Source organism: Prosopis cineraria, unplaced genomic scaffold (assembly GCF_029017545.1).
Source record: "Prosopis cineraria cultivar Desert tree isolate PC_DT_omini unplaced genomic scaffold, ASM2901754v1 PC7, whole genome shotgun sequence".
NCBI lineage: Eukaryota > Viridiplantae > Streptophyta > Magnoliopsida > Fabales > Fabaceae > Prosopis > Prosopis cineraria.
In genome coordinates, this window is record NW_026555338.1 from 7662995 (window position 1) to 7679966 (window position 16972).

The window sequence follows — 16972 nt, forward strand, 5'->3', positions numbered from 1 at the left end:
AAATTTTCAACTTTAGGCCCATAACTTAGGTCACGGACCCCATGGCACAGATGACATAGTATTAATGGCAATGAAGCTTAAGGATGGTAATCATGAGTATGGTGACATGAAAGGAGCCCAATACTTCTAATCCAAATACCTAAAGACCCATTACAATATATTAGAGGTCCAATGACAAGAGCCCAAACTAAAGCCATGAAGCAAGCCTTGTTTAGTCTTGTGCAAGAAGTTCAAGAGCTTGGAGAGCATTGGAGCACTCCTTTCAAGCCCAAAGGAGAGCATCCGTATATGTATAACGTGTTTAAGATCTAAATTCATGAAAAGTCAAGCCCAAGAGATGCAAACCTTAGCCCAATGCAAGGAAGACTACTTGAGCCTTTGCAAGCAAGGAAGCATGAAACCCTAGTGAAGAAGTCAAGGGTGGCGTGATTTTAAATCCTTTATGATCCCTTGATTGTCTCCTAATTATTTCCTATTTTAATGGTCCTTTGATTTGATTTTCTATTTTAAGTCTAGTCAAAAGTTAGAATTAATTATAGCATTAATTTTTAAATTTTGTAATCCCATAATTTTAGGATCACATCTCCTAAATTATATGGCTGAATATTTTATCATTATTTTATATTATTTCTCCTTTTAGTATTAGGAAATTAGGGTTTTAATTTTAAGAAATATTCTTTTTTATGAGCTTATATAAATTAGGCATGCTCCCTCTTGTGAGCCTGAACAGAAGTTGAATGAAATTATTCATTTTAGAGTTTATAACTCTTGTGAGCCTTAGTGGCATTCCGTGTGAGAAACAAATGTGATTAAGAGCGTGATTAACTCTTGTGGTGTCTTTAAAGGTTAAGGTTCCTAGAGGTAGGTGCTATAGAGGATCTTCTCCTTAATCATTATCCCATTATTTATTTCATTTCTTTCTTTATTTTCATCATAAATTTCATCTCTTTCTTTTTGTTCTTGTGTTTTTGTTGTGTTAGGGTTTTGTCCCTAAACTAGCACGATTCTGCTTCCGCGTCCCCTATCATTAAGCCTCCTTACATTGATAAAATCCAAACTAATGTCATAATTGGTCTAATCACTTTTACAATTGTCTTGAGCCTTAACTATGTCCATACTTACAAATAATCATCCACTTAATCATATTTTTGCCAATAAAATCAACTAGATAACTTTCAATTGCATTAAAAACTTTAATAAATTTAGTAGAATATTAGAAGTTATCACAAATAAAGGGCAAGGAACCACATGTGGAGGAAGTTATTTAGTAGCAATCAATATCATCTAATCTCCCTGAAAATAAACACTAACTTTTTGCTACTTTTCTAATACAAATATTGGTATAAAATGAAAATGAATTTCATTTTATTCTAACCAAATATTGAAATAGTTTATTTAGAAAATCTAACATTACATGCATATTTTTATCATCAATAGAAGAGAAGAGAGAAAAGTAGTGAAATTTAAGTGTTGGGAGGCAGGTATTTCAAGACCTATAATTTTGTTCTTCCTTATAGGATTTGAACCTCATTAAAATATATTTTACATTAGACTATTACTTATTGGTGATCATAGTAGGAAGACTTCCTCTGTCCTTTTACTTGTTTAGTTTAATCAATGACCATATCATATAACGATAAAACTGCATATACAAAGTGTCAACCATAAAGTACACATAAAGATACTAAGTAACGAACCACAACAATATAATCACATCATGGAGATATTTATTATCAATTTACATCATCTCCTTTGAAAAAGAACATACCAACATATATAATCCACAATATGGAGAGTCATGTAACTTGTTGTTCATGGGATAGGGTAGACTACTATTTTTCCTATGGCTCTATTAGATTCAAGGTGGGCAAATGCTTCCTTTGTATAAGAAAATGAAAATGAACTCTTAGGATCCAATATTGGCTTCACTTTGCCATTCTCAATGTAAGGTCTTAACTTTTCTAAATCAGCTCCATTTGATGTCAATATGAACATGATTGCTAGTGGAATTCCAGCAAGCAATACTATGTAAGATAGAGAGGCGTAGTGGAAGATTAAATTTTAAAGTCCCTATCTTGATATGGACTAAACGAACTCATTTAAGTCAAGGTGGATAGAAAAGTTATCTTTTGATTCTTCAAACTTGGAACACATTCTCTTCAAGAGTTTAGATCTTAAGAGTTGACAACGTAGATCTTCTCCCTCTACTAATATCCATATGAATAGTTCTCTAACTTGAACGGCGTGCTAGTGCTCCTAGCATTTGTTCTTCTTTAAACGTTAGTTTTCTTTCTATAAAATGTTTCATGACTCTCAAAGTATTTTTGCCGTCAGAACTTTTCTAACACTCTCCACCTTCATAAAGGACATCCTTATCTATATATAGTATATAAATAAGGATTTTTGTCTTCAACTTAAAAAGCCCACGAAACTATAAATAAATTTATCTAATAAATTTAATCCATGATATCATATCTAATTCAAATTTATCTTATAAATTCAAATTATAAAACTAACATGATATTCTCTCATATCATGTTAGTTATTAAATTTATTCTATCTTATAAAATTAAATTTAAAACTAACATAACATAACATAATATAATATATATCATATATACATATTATATATATACACACGAATATATATATTTCAAATATATATATATATTATATTTTATATATGTATTTAATTTCATATAAATATGGATATAAATATTTATCAAATAAATTTTCAAACATATATATATATATATAATTCATTCACCCTATATTACATTCATTAAATCTAGACATATTTCAAATTCAATGAACATAGACATTATAGATCGAGTTGGGTTGTTCTTGTGTGCAACCCTATAGGCCCATATGAAATTGGCAAAAGTTTATTACGCTATTAGCCCACAAGTCACAAGTAGCCTCTAGCAAGACATTGTAACTGCACAATTCACATAAGGATCAATGATCTGATGTAATGTTTCATGCAACTGTATCACATCCCTTTTGTCACATGATATTTTGGTCAAGTATGAGACATGGAATTGTCATTCTCCTTTACCTGACTATTACTTTATCGATCTTTAAGTGGACTGACAGTAGCAATGGAAAAAGTCTTTCTATTATAGTATGGCTATATATTTTCTCAGTCTTACTCATCGAGGGGCCCAGTAATATCTCTCACTTAATGTGAGGGATAAATTCCATCTTGACCACTTATATTCCTCTACATGAATATCACTAAACTCAATCATAACCTTTATGATCACCTTGTCAAAGGTGACTTTTGACTAGGTCAAAGTTCAATGATCATTATGTAGGAATCCAAGATGATCTCAGGTTAAAGGGCTTAGTGATATAGTTACATATGAGATAATTTTATGACTTTTATCATGTAGCTTTCTCATAGCGGGTCGGTCCAGTACCTTGTACTCTTTCAAGTGCATATGACTTTGATTTGTATCTATATAATTAATTAAAGTCATACTAGTCTTGTTTTATCTATGATCCCTCATAGATGACTGACTAGGGACATTTAGGACAATCATTATAGTTTATCCAAGGATATAATTATCATATTGAACATGCAATTGTTATGATAACAAAAGAGAAATTCATTAAATAACAATATGTATAGTATAATGATTAGCCCTAAGTCACAATTTCCAACATACTATTGATACCACTTTGCCTTCTTCCTTAATAGCCTTGAATGCCTATTTAGTCTCTCCTATTTGTCATTTTAAAAACAAAAAAAAATAGTCTTGTCATGTTTATAATGTTCGTGATTGCAAAAATATTTATCAGCTCAAAATCCCACTTACTGCGTCATACACTACATCAAACTTTTATGCCAAATCCTCATATTTCTCTTTTGTATAGTCAGTTGGAAAATCAACACCCAAGTTCCTCAATAATCCTAATTTTCTAGTACTAGAAGTTGCTGCTATCTTTGATGCACCATAAACGTGCTTGGCAAGCTGCATTAAACAAAATATATTGCAAACATTAGCAAACAAAATATATATTATAAACATTAGCTCGATGGCAATAATCAATAATCATCATTGTAAATTGCATGCCTTGCCAACATATTAAGGGGTAGGTAGTGTTTGGATAGGTAGATTTGGATTTTAAATTTAGATTTAAAATCTCACATTTCAAATTCATGTATTTAAAATTCTTTATTTAGGTAGTTTAAATAACAAAGGTTATTGGTATTAGGTAGTGTTTTGAGGGTGCATTTGAATATTTGAAAGAAGACAAGGGTTTATGAATATTATGAAGGAATTAAGATAAAATTGGATTTAGATTTGCCATAAAATTTTAAGTGCCCAAATAGGGGATTTAGCCCAAATCTAAATCCACATGTATATCCAAACATAGCATTAGTATTATCAAAATTCAGTATACATGACCTAGTAAGTAGACCCCGTAAGCACTATTCTAGAGTTAGATTTCCAAAGGTATGTATGTAGAGCATTACTTGGGATAAAATAACCCCTTAAGTGGCACTCAAATTTCTCAGGGGATTAGTCTCATGGCTACTAGCTATATGTTAGGCCATAGTTATTGACTTGTATATTGGAGATTACTTTAAAAGGGCCTAATATACTGGCACACGTATAGATAGGGTCATTTTGTTAAATGTGGTTATTTTGTTAGAAAATGGTATTGAAACCTTCCCTTTGTGATTTTAATTAAATGTGGGGTTGAGGGTTAATATTAAGTTCTATGATGAATTTGATTAATGTGGTGCATTGTATAGATTGTCTCAAGTCCTATAAGTGTGGTCTAAGTGTGCTGTTAGGCTTTTGGCACATTGATTTAGTTTTGGATACTTGGAAGGTTAAAAAGTGTGAAAATGTGATTACCATAATTTAGGTATCCCACCTTGTGATATGAAATTATTTGGAAACAAAACTAGTGTTATTAGTTAGTTTTCTGTAGATATCTAGATCGTCTCAATTGGGTGAAGGACAAAGATTCAAGGGATGTTAGAAGTTCATCCCCTAGATTATACAATTTGATAGCAAAGTGTTGTCTGAACTGTGTACATTGTTGTTGCCGTGGTGCATCATGTCTTGGCTACTGCAATGAACAACTCTTTTTGTTGTAATTTGACTTCTTGATTCCCTTTTCAAAGATTTCTATTTGAAATTTGGTATCCCATGTATCCAAATAATTGTGAACTCTGTTATTTACTTAGTTTCTTGATTGGAATGTGTTTAGCCACACTCAAACTTGGGATCCTATTGATTAGAATAGCTTTACATTATCAATTATGTGTGACATCTTGAATTTTTTAATCATGAGTTTAAAGGTTAGTCGAGGGTAAAGTGAAAATTAGTATGGGATTAGAGATTCAGATAATTAATTAGTATTTTAATTTTTTATGTGTTGTATGAACAGATATGGGTCATAGGAGTGCATTTCAGGCCGAAGCAAGTGCGAATGGCAAGAATAGATCTCACTGTGCCACACGCTGCAGCTTGTGCTACATGTGCTGCGGTGCATGGACTAGAAAATCACTTCTTAAATAGTGAAATTGAGTGATTTTCAAAAGTGAAAATTTAAGAAACACATGAGAGAGGATAGGTGAAGGGCTAAGAAGCTAAGTCAAGCCATTTCAGGTTATTTGAAGGTGATTTGAGTCGATAACTTATCAAGTAAGCTATGTATAACTCTTACCTTCCATTCTACACAAATTTCTTTGAAAACGAGTTATAGAAAAATTGAATCAATGAAATTTAAGGGGTTTAATTCTTGCTTAATAGTAATAAAAATCTTCTCGAGAATTAAATTTAAGCTTTGCAACTGGTTTAAAGCTGAACGGTAGAGCTTTGAACCTGTAGGCTCAATTTTAGCCCTTAAAGAGAGAAAATTAGGGCAAAAATTTGATTTGAGTAAAATAAGATCGGTTGAGGTAATGTAAAGTAGTAATTGGATAATCATGGATCTAGAATGGATAAATGGAAGAGATTTTATGGATGAATATAGCCCTAAGTAGTAAAAGAATGGATTTTTGGTCAAAATGGACCCAATAACTAAAATGTGCCAAATGTGTTCAGATAAGGTTGTATGATAGTTGAAATCCAGGGGTAACTTTTTTAGTGACAGAAGGGTTGAGATAACCGAATAAATTCCTTTGATTGATTATTTATTATAAATGTATGTTAGTATGCTATGTAGTGCATGCAATAGTTTTAAATTGAGCATCTTTTATAGCATTGAGTGATTATTGTGTGAAATGGCTTTTGGTTAAAATAAAGCATTGAAATGTGTGTTTTCAAATATGTGTAAGAATGTGTGAAATGATAAATGGAAACCTTAAATGATTTAGAAAAGCATGATCATAGGGGTGGGAGTTCACCTTAGTGTAGGACATGATAAAGACTATATGGCAAGGTTTCCTTAGTAATCGATAGGGTGCGATATTGGAAACAATTCTCCTTAGTGCCTTGAAAGGTGTGGTGTTGGAGAAGATCTCCTTAGTGCCTATTGAGGTGCAGTGTTAGAGATGAGAGACTCCTTATTATCTTTGTGATATGGTGTTGGAGTTAATGATGCCCTATTGTGTGTATAAGGGGAAACCATAATCCATATTATGCATTAAAACATCTTTGGTCGGGTGATTTTACCACTGCAGGTAAGCTGAAGGCCAATGATAGTGTACGTTAGTCTAATATGAGCCTATGGTTTTGTGTCAGGGTGATATGGAGGTTTGGTTAGTAGTGATCATGCTAGCATACTATGTGATATGATGAGATATGCTTTAAGATGACACGAAATCTTATGTGATTGATGAAAAGTTGAGAATGAAATGAGATACAGGATATAAATGCTATATTATGAGGTTTTAATGATATATTATATTTACTTCCATATTGTTGCATGAGATAGTCAATAAGAGTGAGTTATTCTGTTACTGAAATATTTATCTCACCCCCATGGTCATATGTTTACAAGATCGAAAAGTGATCAGGGCAAGGGAAGAGAGTCTGTATCGACTTGAGTTGTGAAGCCATGTACTCTGAGTTTATGTAATGAATTGAACTGAGATTGTATATAAATGTGTAAAGGATTTATCATAGGGTTGCATGCATGATTTAAATAAAGATTTTGTGAAATAAAGCCCAATTATTTGTATATGTGTTGATTGAAATAAAAGGGCTATGATTTGAGAATATTGTGTTGAAATGAATATGTGTTGGTGAATCTTATGCCAAGAGACAAATTATGATGAAATGAGTAATTTGGGGGCTTAGATTATATTATGAATATGAATATGTATAGATGTGTTGAGAGATAACCAAGTGGGCTAAGTTATGCCAAGAAATAGCAAAGTGTGTAAAGTTAGTGAATTGTGAAAATTGACCGTAGAAGGATCAGATTTTAATATGAGTATGTTTGAGATATATTGTTGTCAATCAAGTATATTGGATCCTTTTAGACTTAGTTCAAGCCTAGTAAGGTCTAATAAGTGAAAGGGATTGATTTGACCGATTGTATGTGTAATTTTTTTCAAAAAAGTGATTTTTCACACCCAGGTGTCTAAATTTTGATTGGACCATTAGATCATGTCCAAACCTATCTCATTAGTTAGTATACGAGCTAAGCTTTATGTGGATGCTTGAATCACTCTAATTGGTTGTCGTATGTGAAAATGATACATGTTGAAAGTTTATCATTTCTGCTGTCAAAATGATAGCAGAAAATTGAACAGACGTGCCGTAGTGCATGGTGTCACATGCCGCGGTGCATGACACAAAAAAATAATTAAGCTTGTGGCTCTGTACCACATGCCACGATGCACATACTGCATGCTATGGTGCACGGACCTAATCTCAACTTGATTTTGTGATGAAAACGCATGCATTGAAAATGAGGTTATGTCCAGTATGTGTTAGACTAATATGCATATTGCTTTCTGCTATGTTTTTCTTTGATTGTATTGTGATTTTGGATGGATTTATAAAATAAATCTTGGGCTCAAGCTTTTCAAACAACATTTGTTTACTGATTGTTGTGAGTTTTGTGGTAACACCGTAATCTTCTCCTATATTGAGTGGATATATAAGGAAGGTTACATTATGCATTCCAAACTTTTCTAATGCTAGCACCTAAAAAGTGGTTTTTAATTATTTCTACCATGGTAGAATCTATTCTACCATGGTTAGGTCCATTTATATACTTCTAATTTGAACTTACATTTATGAGTTAATTATAATAACCATAGTAGATCTTTGTATTGAGTCTACTTTTCTACAATAGTTAGCTCTTTCTAACTGTAATTAATTCTTTTCTACTATGGTAAGGTGGCTAAGGTGGTTGATTGCCAATTACCATGGTAGTGTATGGTGTTATAGTTAAGTTAGTGGAGTTTATTAGGCAATATTACACTCATTTACGTCATTACATTAAAGCAGCAAAGTATAAGTGGTACTTCCCCCAATCATATTTTATAAGTCACTTTTAGCCACCTCATTAAAACGAAGGAGAGCTTGTTAAATTATTGATGTTGTCTAAAAAGAAAGGAAACAAAATTTTTAATTTATTCTTATTAAATGTATCATTTTTAATAGTATTTTTCTCTTATATAACTTTTCACTCTCTACTCATTAAAAATTGTGAAATGGCAGAATAGTAAGAAGGTAATTAATGACCCGGCTTTTTATGTAAAGTGACTTATAAAAAGGATCAAAAATTTCTTTTAAAAGGTGACTTATAAGTAGAATCGAAGGGAGCACCTGAATAATAAATGTTCCAACTCCACCAGCACCTCCTAGAACAAGGATGGATTTTCCGGCAGAAAAGCGGGCACACTTAAGCCCTCCATAAGCAATCTCCATAGCTAAAGGAATGCTAGCAGCCTTAACAAAGCCCAAATTTGGAGGTTTGTGGGCCAACAATTTCTCTTCTATAGCAAAATACTCTGCCAAAGACCCAACCACCTTCAGGTGATCAAAAGCATCCTCATTAATGTCACCATACACTTCATCCCTAGCCTTAAATTTCTTCACTTCACTTCCTACTTTCACTACCACACCAGCAAGATCATATCCAGGAGCACTCTACATAGGGAAAGAACTAAAAATTTTAATTAGAGGGACCAAGATTATAAAGTAAAAACATTCAAATCAAGAATTTCAATAATTTAGCTTTCACAAAATTAAGTAACTTATTGTTGAAAACCTTCCTAACAATAATCTTTTAACATTCAAGGTATTTTGAGCTTTTGTTGCAGTGTTTAACAAAGTTTGTTGGTAATTCTCATAATTTCCTTCATCAAATGTAAAATGAAAGAAAAATTAAATGGCATCAATGTTTTGCTTGCATATGTAGTATCATCTTGTTGAGAATAAGTAGATCATGTAATAATTATATCTTCAAGAACTGAAGTAGTTGTAATATACATATATAAAAATCTACATATAAAATTGAAACGAAAATATCATTTAGTGTTTCTAACCCACTGTAATGTGCTAACTTAGCCATTTCTTGTTTGAATCTCACCATTTTCAATCAAATTAGCAGTTTGAAATGAAAAAATATCTTGTACATCATCATTAAAGAAGCAGTATTAAAAAATACCGTATATATAACGCCCCATATTCAACTGTTATAAGAAAAAATGTTGAATAAAAAAAGGCGGGATTTTGAAAAACTAATATTTCGGCGATTAAAAACTTAACCGTTGAATATACATATATATATATATATATTCAACGGTTAAATATAAAAACTGTTGAATAAAATCCTCAAAATATTGCCTAGTGACATCACCATATTATTCAATGGTTCCGGAAAAGTAACTATTGAATAAAGTGTCAGAATATTCAACAATTAAAAAAAAAAACCATTGAATAAACATTTCGGAAACCACCTTATGACATCATCTTATTATTCAATGGTTCCTTAACCAGAACTGTTGAATAAACGTTTATAATATTTAACGGTTTACCTGAGGAACCATTGAATAAACATTTATTTAACGGTTGTTCAAGATAACCATTGAATAATTTCATTTAAATTACCTTTTCATTCTCCCGAAACCGTTACTCTCAAACGCTCAAAACTTCATTTCTCCTCTGCAGAACCAAATACCCACTGTCAAATCTCCTTCCCTAAGCACCGAGTCCACATTTTCAGCCAAACCCTTCCATATTCTACTGTTAGAATGCCGTCGCAAGGCTTCATTGCCATATTCATCTTCTGTCTTGCGGTGTGCGAACACGTAAGTGCTTTACGTTACATTTCGCTCCTCTTTCTCTTCCTCTTCCCTCTTCCTTTTCCTCTTCCTCTTCCTCTCTCTCTTCCTAACTTCATCTTCCTCTTCCATTCCAGTTGCTTTGGTTCGTGATTCATCTCCATTCAACCGTGGTTACGTGCGTGGGTTGGCAAAACAAAAAAAGGTTTTTTTTTTTTAAGAAATTGTATAAAATTTGAGTATTTTATTTGAACATTATGATTATTTACAATGAGGATGATTTCATATACAATGTGCTTGAATTTTGGTTGAACGAAAATGCTCTGTGTCTGCTACCAATTGTTAAATGTGATTGATTGAGTGATTTTTAATATGAATTTGTTATTATTTTAATGTTCAATTTGTTAATAAAGGGCAGTAAGCCTGGAAAATGCTTAGTTTTATGCCGTTATGCTGCCAAATTTTTTTAAAAAATTTAGTCTTGCAAACATGACCATTGTTAATTATGGTCTAGAGGGAGTTTAATTATACTTCTATCTTGTTTCTTGAATTAGTTTAAAATTTTGTAGGTTAAAATAGTGTAAAGAAAGGGCATAATACTTGGAAAATACTTATTTGAAACTGTTAGGTTGCTAATTTTTTTTAACTTTAATTTTTCTCTTGAAAAGAACAAATATAAGCGTAGTTGAAGTTATTGAAGTAATTAAACTCGTGATTCACTGGATGCTTTTCTATTTTTACCATCTTTCTTAAATAAGGGCATTATGGATAAGGAGTGGATGTCTGCCAATCACCTATCTAAAGAATATTGGAATAGGGTGGCAGAATTTGTTAAGTTTGCGGTAAACAACGCAAAAAATCATGATCAAATTGTTTGTCCTTGTTTAAGTTATAGCAATGTGAAGTCAATTTCTCCTAAGACAAGCGAACTTCACTTGTTTAAGTATGGAATTGATCAAAGTTACAAGTGTTGGGTAAAGCATAGGGAGACACCTGAAGATGTGAATAACAGTAGCTGAGGGTATATAGAAATTTATTCATCACCATCATCTTTTGACACAAATGCAAATGAGGCTGATTGTTTTGAAGAATTGGTTGATGTGATGGAAGAGGAACTCAAGAATTTTCTAGAGAAGTTCAAAAGGTTGAAAACTGATGTGGAGACACCTTTGTATGAGGGTTGTACTGAGTTCACTTTATTGTCCATTATGTTAGAATTGTACAACTTAAAAGCAACAAGTGGGTGGAGTGATACAAGTTTTTCAAGCTTGCTCTCTCTAATCAAACTAATGCTACAGAAGAATAATAAGCTTCCGGATCGGCTATATGATGCAAAGAAGGTGTTACACATAGTTGGCCTAAGCTATAAGAAGATACATGCTTGCCCTAATGATTGCATTTTGTTTAGGAATGAATATAAAGAGCTAACCCACTGTCCTAAGTGTGAGACATCACGTTATAAGCATAATGGGAAGAGTGTGAAGAAGGCAATGTGGTATTTCCCTATTATTCCAAGATTTAAGCATTTATATAGCATACGTCAAGAGGCACAGAATTTAACATGGTATGCAGATGGAAGGATTAAGATGATAAGATTCAGCATCCAGCTGATTCTCCTAAATGGATAAGGTTTGATCAGAAGTACCTTGAGTTTGAAAAAGAAGATAGGAACCTACACCTCGCATTATCTACTGATAGAATGAACCCACATGGTATGCAAAGTAGTACTAATAGTACATGGCTTATGATGATGGTTATTAATAACCTTCCTCCCTGGCTTTGCATGAAGCGAAAGTATATGATGCTATCCTTGCTAATATCAGGGCCCAAGCAACCTAAAAATGACATAGATGTTTACTTAGAACCATTGATTGAAGACTTAATGCTGTTGTGGGAGACAGGTGTAGAGGCATATGATGCCTACAAAGAAGAGGCATTCAATTTGAGAGTCATGCTTTTTAGTACAATCAATGACTTTCTATCGTATGGTAATCTATCAGGGTATAGTATTAAAGGACAACTTGGATGTCTCCTTTGTGAAGAGGGAACACGTTCAATGAGATTGCAACATGGTGTGAAGAACGTGTACCTTGGACATCGTAGATGGTTGGGTGATAAACATTGATATTGTCGGTGGAAAAAGTCTTTTGATGGAAAAATAGAAGAAGAAAGGCCATCAAAGCAGTTGACTAGTGAGGAATTATTTGAAAGGTAAAAGACCTTGATATTAAATTTGGCAAACCGTTTGCGAAGCATGTTGGAACAAGCGGGTGGAAGAAAAGATCAATTTTTTTTAAATTGCCATATTGGAAGACCTTGAATGTGCGACACTTCCTCGATTTGATGCATATTGAGAAAAATGTGTGCGATAGTCTTGTTGGGATGTTGCTTCATATTCCAGGAAAGATAAAGGATGGCATTAATGCAAGGTTAGACATGGTTGAAATGGGCATAAGAGAAGAATTGGCATCGCAGGAGAAGGGAACTCGCACGTTTCTTCAAGCAGTAGCTCACACACTGTCTAGAAAAGAAAAGAAAAGTTTATATGAGTTTCTTGCTACAATCAAGGTTCCAAATGGCTACTCTTCAAATGTTAGAAACCTTGTCTCAATGAAGGACCAAAATTTAAAAGGTTTAAAGACTCATGATTGCCATATTTTATGGAGAATTTTATTCTGATTGCTATACGTGGTATTTTACCTGATAATGTGCGAGGTACAATCACAAAGCTATGTTACTTCTTTAGGTGCCTCTGTAGTAAAGTAATTAATCCTAACAAGTTGCCAAAATTAGAATGCCAAATTGTGCAAACATTATGTGAGCTGGAGATGTTTTTTCCTCCTGCATTTTTTGATATCATGGTCCACTTAACCGTTTACTTGGTTAGGAAGGTACAATTATGCGGCCCTACTTATTTAAGGTGGATGTACCCTTTTGAGCATAATATGAAAGTATTAAAAGGGTATGTGAAAAGTTAGAGTCAACCAGAAGGTTGCATTGTTGAACGATATATTAATGAAGAGGCTATTCACTTTTGTGGTCAATACTTAAAAAATTCAAGGAATGTTAATGATGAAGCTACAGAACGGACAATAGGAAGAAAAATTGTCACTATCTCAAGTGACCAATGGGAAAAAGTACACCTTTTTGTGCTATACAACTCTCCAGAGATTGATGAGTATGCAAAAATTCATAAGGTAGACCTAAAAAGGCAGCACCATCATCGATTAGAGAGTTGGATCATCAAACTGCATAATAAATAGTTTATTCACTAGTTGACAGAGCATATTGAAGGGAAGTACAATGCCAATCCTAATTCAGTTTTTGATAGATTAAAATGGTTGGCACAAGGTCCGAGCAAACATGTCTTCTCTTACACTAGTTATACTAGCAATGGGTACAAGTTCTACACAAAGGAGCATGATGGCCAAAGTACAATGCAAAATAGTGGTGTATCCACCATAGGTGATAGCATGCACATTTCCAGTGCGAAAGATAAAAAACCTATTTACGCAAACATGCGTTATTTCATAGTAATTGAGCACATTTGGGAGTTAGATTACATCTCCTTTCGAGTTCCAGCCTCTAAAAGTCAAGTCACACCCAATAAAAATTGACAATTGCTAAGACCTATGCCGAGATGCAAGAAGGAGTGTTGCTCCCTTTCCCTATAGATGTGTATGATGATCTACAGTCTTTTGACCAAGTCAACAACGAGGTGTTGGATGATTTATTCAACCATGCAGAGGCTACCACTACTCTATGTAACTTATATATGAGGTATGTTTCTAAAACCTTTCATTAGACATTTAGCTACACACACACACACACTTTAATCATATATTGTTCTATTTATTTCGACATTTAAGGAACCTTTACACTACCATGCTTGCTGGAAGAGATATAGCATGGAGGATTATATTTGTCAATCCTCATATGATCTCTCCTTATGGCCATGACATAATGAGTCCTAAGCAAGGACTGGAAATATCTTAGAAGCTTTCAAAGTACTTCTATCAACGTGGTGCCGATAAGAACACAATATTTATAGCACCTTATTATAAAGGGTAAGTTACTTTACAATACTTCACTTTAATTTATTCAAAATTTAATTATTTATATGATACTTTCTAATTGTAATTTTTGTCATAGGGGACACTGGATGTTGCTTGTGATCAATCCAACTTTAGGGAGGGTGTGGTACCTTGACCCTATTCAGAGTGGCCATCCGTCTAACAGACCACATATTGTGGAAATAATTAATCAGTAAGTTGATTAATTTATTTTCATTTATGTAATCTGTTCTTTTTGTATGAATATTTCTCATGTCAAGTTTTCTATTTCACATTAGGGCCATTGTCATATACCGTACTAATGTTGATCAATAATTTTGACAACTAGTAAAGGGCAGCGGTCGGTTTGATACAGCAGCATCATGGACAATTGTCAAGGTATATGTATTTATCATTAATTATGTTAGAAACGTCACTGTATAGGTCATGTCATATTATTAATTAACTATTCAGTTATTTTATCCATTGTATGATTGTAATGCCCAGAGCAAGTAGACAAAGTCAGGGATTGTGGATACGCTGTCATGAAATTCATGAAGGACATAATCCAACATGCTCCAACCGAAATTCTTCCAAATGATGTAATTGTCTTCCCATTCTATTTTATTAGTTTTTATCAATAAACATGATTTTAATTTTTTGTTGTTGTTGTTGCATATACTACTACGAGGACACATACTGTGACACGTATACTCATGCTCAAATGGAAGAAGTCCTTGAAGAGTTAGCACACGGTATTTTTGAAGCATGGTTTACTTTCAACAGCCAGCAGCAGTGACAGTTAGGAAACTTAGGCAAATTTTGGAATTTGGAGCTTTATGTTTTAACCACTAATTGCTTTCATTTAAGCAATTCAAGTTGTATATAAGTTTTTTTTATAGGAATTCATTGTACATTTATATATATAAACATAACTATTATTGGCTGAAATTTGTGTCTGGGTTTTGGAATATCATTATGTAATTTACAATGCAGGGGGCTTGCTAGAAATGTAGGTAGAATATGGAAAAAATTAGGTTCTAATATTCAATGGTTATAAGATAAAATCATTGAATATGAACACAAAACTATTCAATGGTTTCATCTTACAATCGCTGAATAAGTATATATTCAACGGTTTTTAATTAATAACCATTGAATAATTTAAAAATATTCAGTGGTTTTTATTTCAGAACCGTTGAATATTATCTCTCACAATTTCTCATTTTGAAATTTCAAAAATTTATGCAACGGTTTTGGAATAAAAACTGTTAAATAAATTAAAAATATTTAACGGTTAAAAACCGTTGAATAAATAGTCATAGAATATTCAGTGCTAGCTTACTCAACAGTTCATAACTGTTATATAGTAAGAAAAATAACCGTTTGATATTTTCTTTTTTGTAGTAGTAAAGAACATAAAACACTAACAATCATACTCATGTTTTGAAAGAATGAATATATATCAACTAATTATTTACCTGCAATAATAATAAGTATTCATAATTGACAAGTTAAATAGTGTGCATACAATTTTAGGGGGCAAAAGCATATAACTCTTACAATTTATTTTTAAAAAAATTAAAAAGTTTAGGCTACCATGGCCCCCTACCACCCACTATCTCCAGCATACAGACAAGTAGTTAAACAAGTGGCACGCATTCAATAGTCGGAAAAGCAGTTAAGATCGAAGTGATGATAAGAATTTGATGAAAATAAGTGCACAATGAATTAAGAAGAGGATCAGAGTGAAAAGCTCTAACAAGTAAAGAAGACTTGGTGTCCTTGAATAAAAGGCTAGTCATGCGCTTGTAATCAATGGGATTGAGGGAAGCGGCGGAGACTTTGAGGAGAACCTGATCATGGTTGAGTTGAGGTAAAGCAAAATTCGGGTCCAAATAGAGAACATCTGATGACTTGCCGTATTCAGAATAAACCCGAGCTTTCATGTGAGAGGGTATGGCGGGCCAGAATAGAAGATGCAGCCATGAGTGTGACAGTATATGAGTAAAGGAGCAATGAAGATGATTGACACAGAAACTTGAGCGATATGGAGATTCTTGGCTGAAATGAGTTGGTGAGTGAACGGGCCAAGCGCTATCCGACTATTTATCACCATCAATTCAGATTAATAATGTTAATGACTGAGCATAAACCATAATTATCCTATATATAATAATCATGGCACTTGAACCCACTAACTGACTAACACTCAAAAGATAAATCAAACGCAGCTTCGTGTCGCCATTCTTACGTAGCACGCCACCTAGGGAGATTTGGATGTGAGGAGTGACTTAAATACATTCACTCAATGAGGGTTTTTTGTGGTATGATAACAATGATTTAATTTAATCACATATGTCGGCAAAATATTATCATATAATACTTAAAAAATTATTAAATGTTAAAATTTTGAAGAGGACAAGAGAAGTAATGAGTGTTATGATTGTGATGATTATTTTAAATTTTTTAAAAAATATATATTTTAATAATATTTAAGTATTTATGAAATATAACAGGTGTAATTGATATACTCATTAATGAATGTATTACGACACTCACTATAGGGCAAATGAAATTTCAAGTCATCAATCATCTTTTTCTTTTTATTTTTTTTAAAATATGGATTATTTTTTTATCTAATTTATAAGTCACTTTTATCATTATAATAAAGAAAAATCTTAAATCTCATGAGCTCTCTTTATAAAAAATT

General features: G+C 32.7%; 1 pseudogene; it reads right to left on the reverse strand.

Annotated features, from left to right (window-relative positions):
* Nucleotides 1-1812: 1812 nt before the first annotated feature.
* On the reverse strand, nucleotides 1813-16322 carry LOC129314906 (2-methylene-furan-3-one reductase-like; annotated as a pseudogene).
* Between the last annotated feature and the right edge of the window lie 650 nt (nucleotides 16323-16972).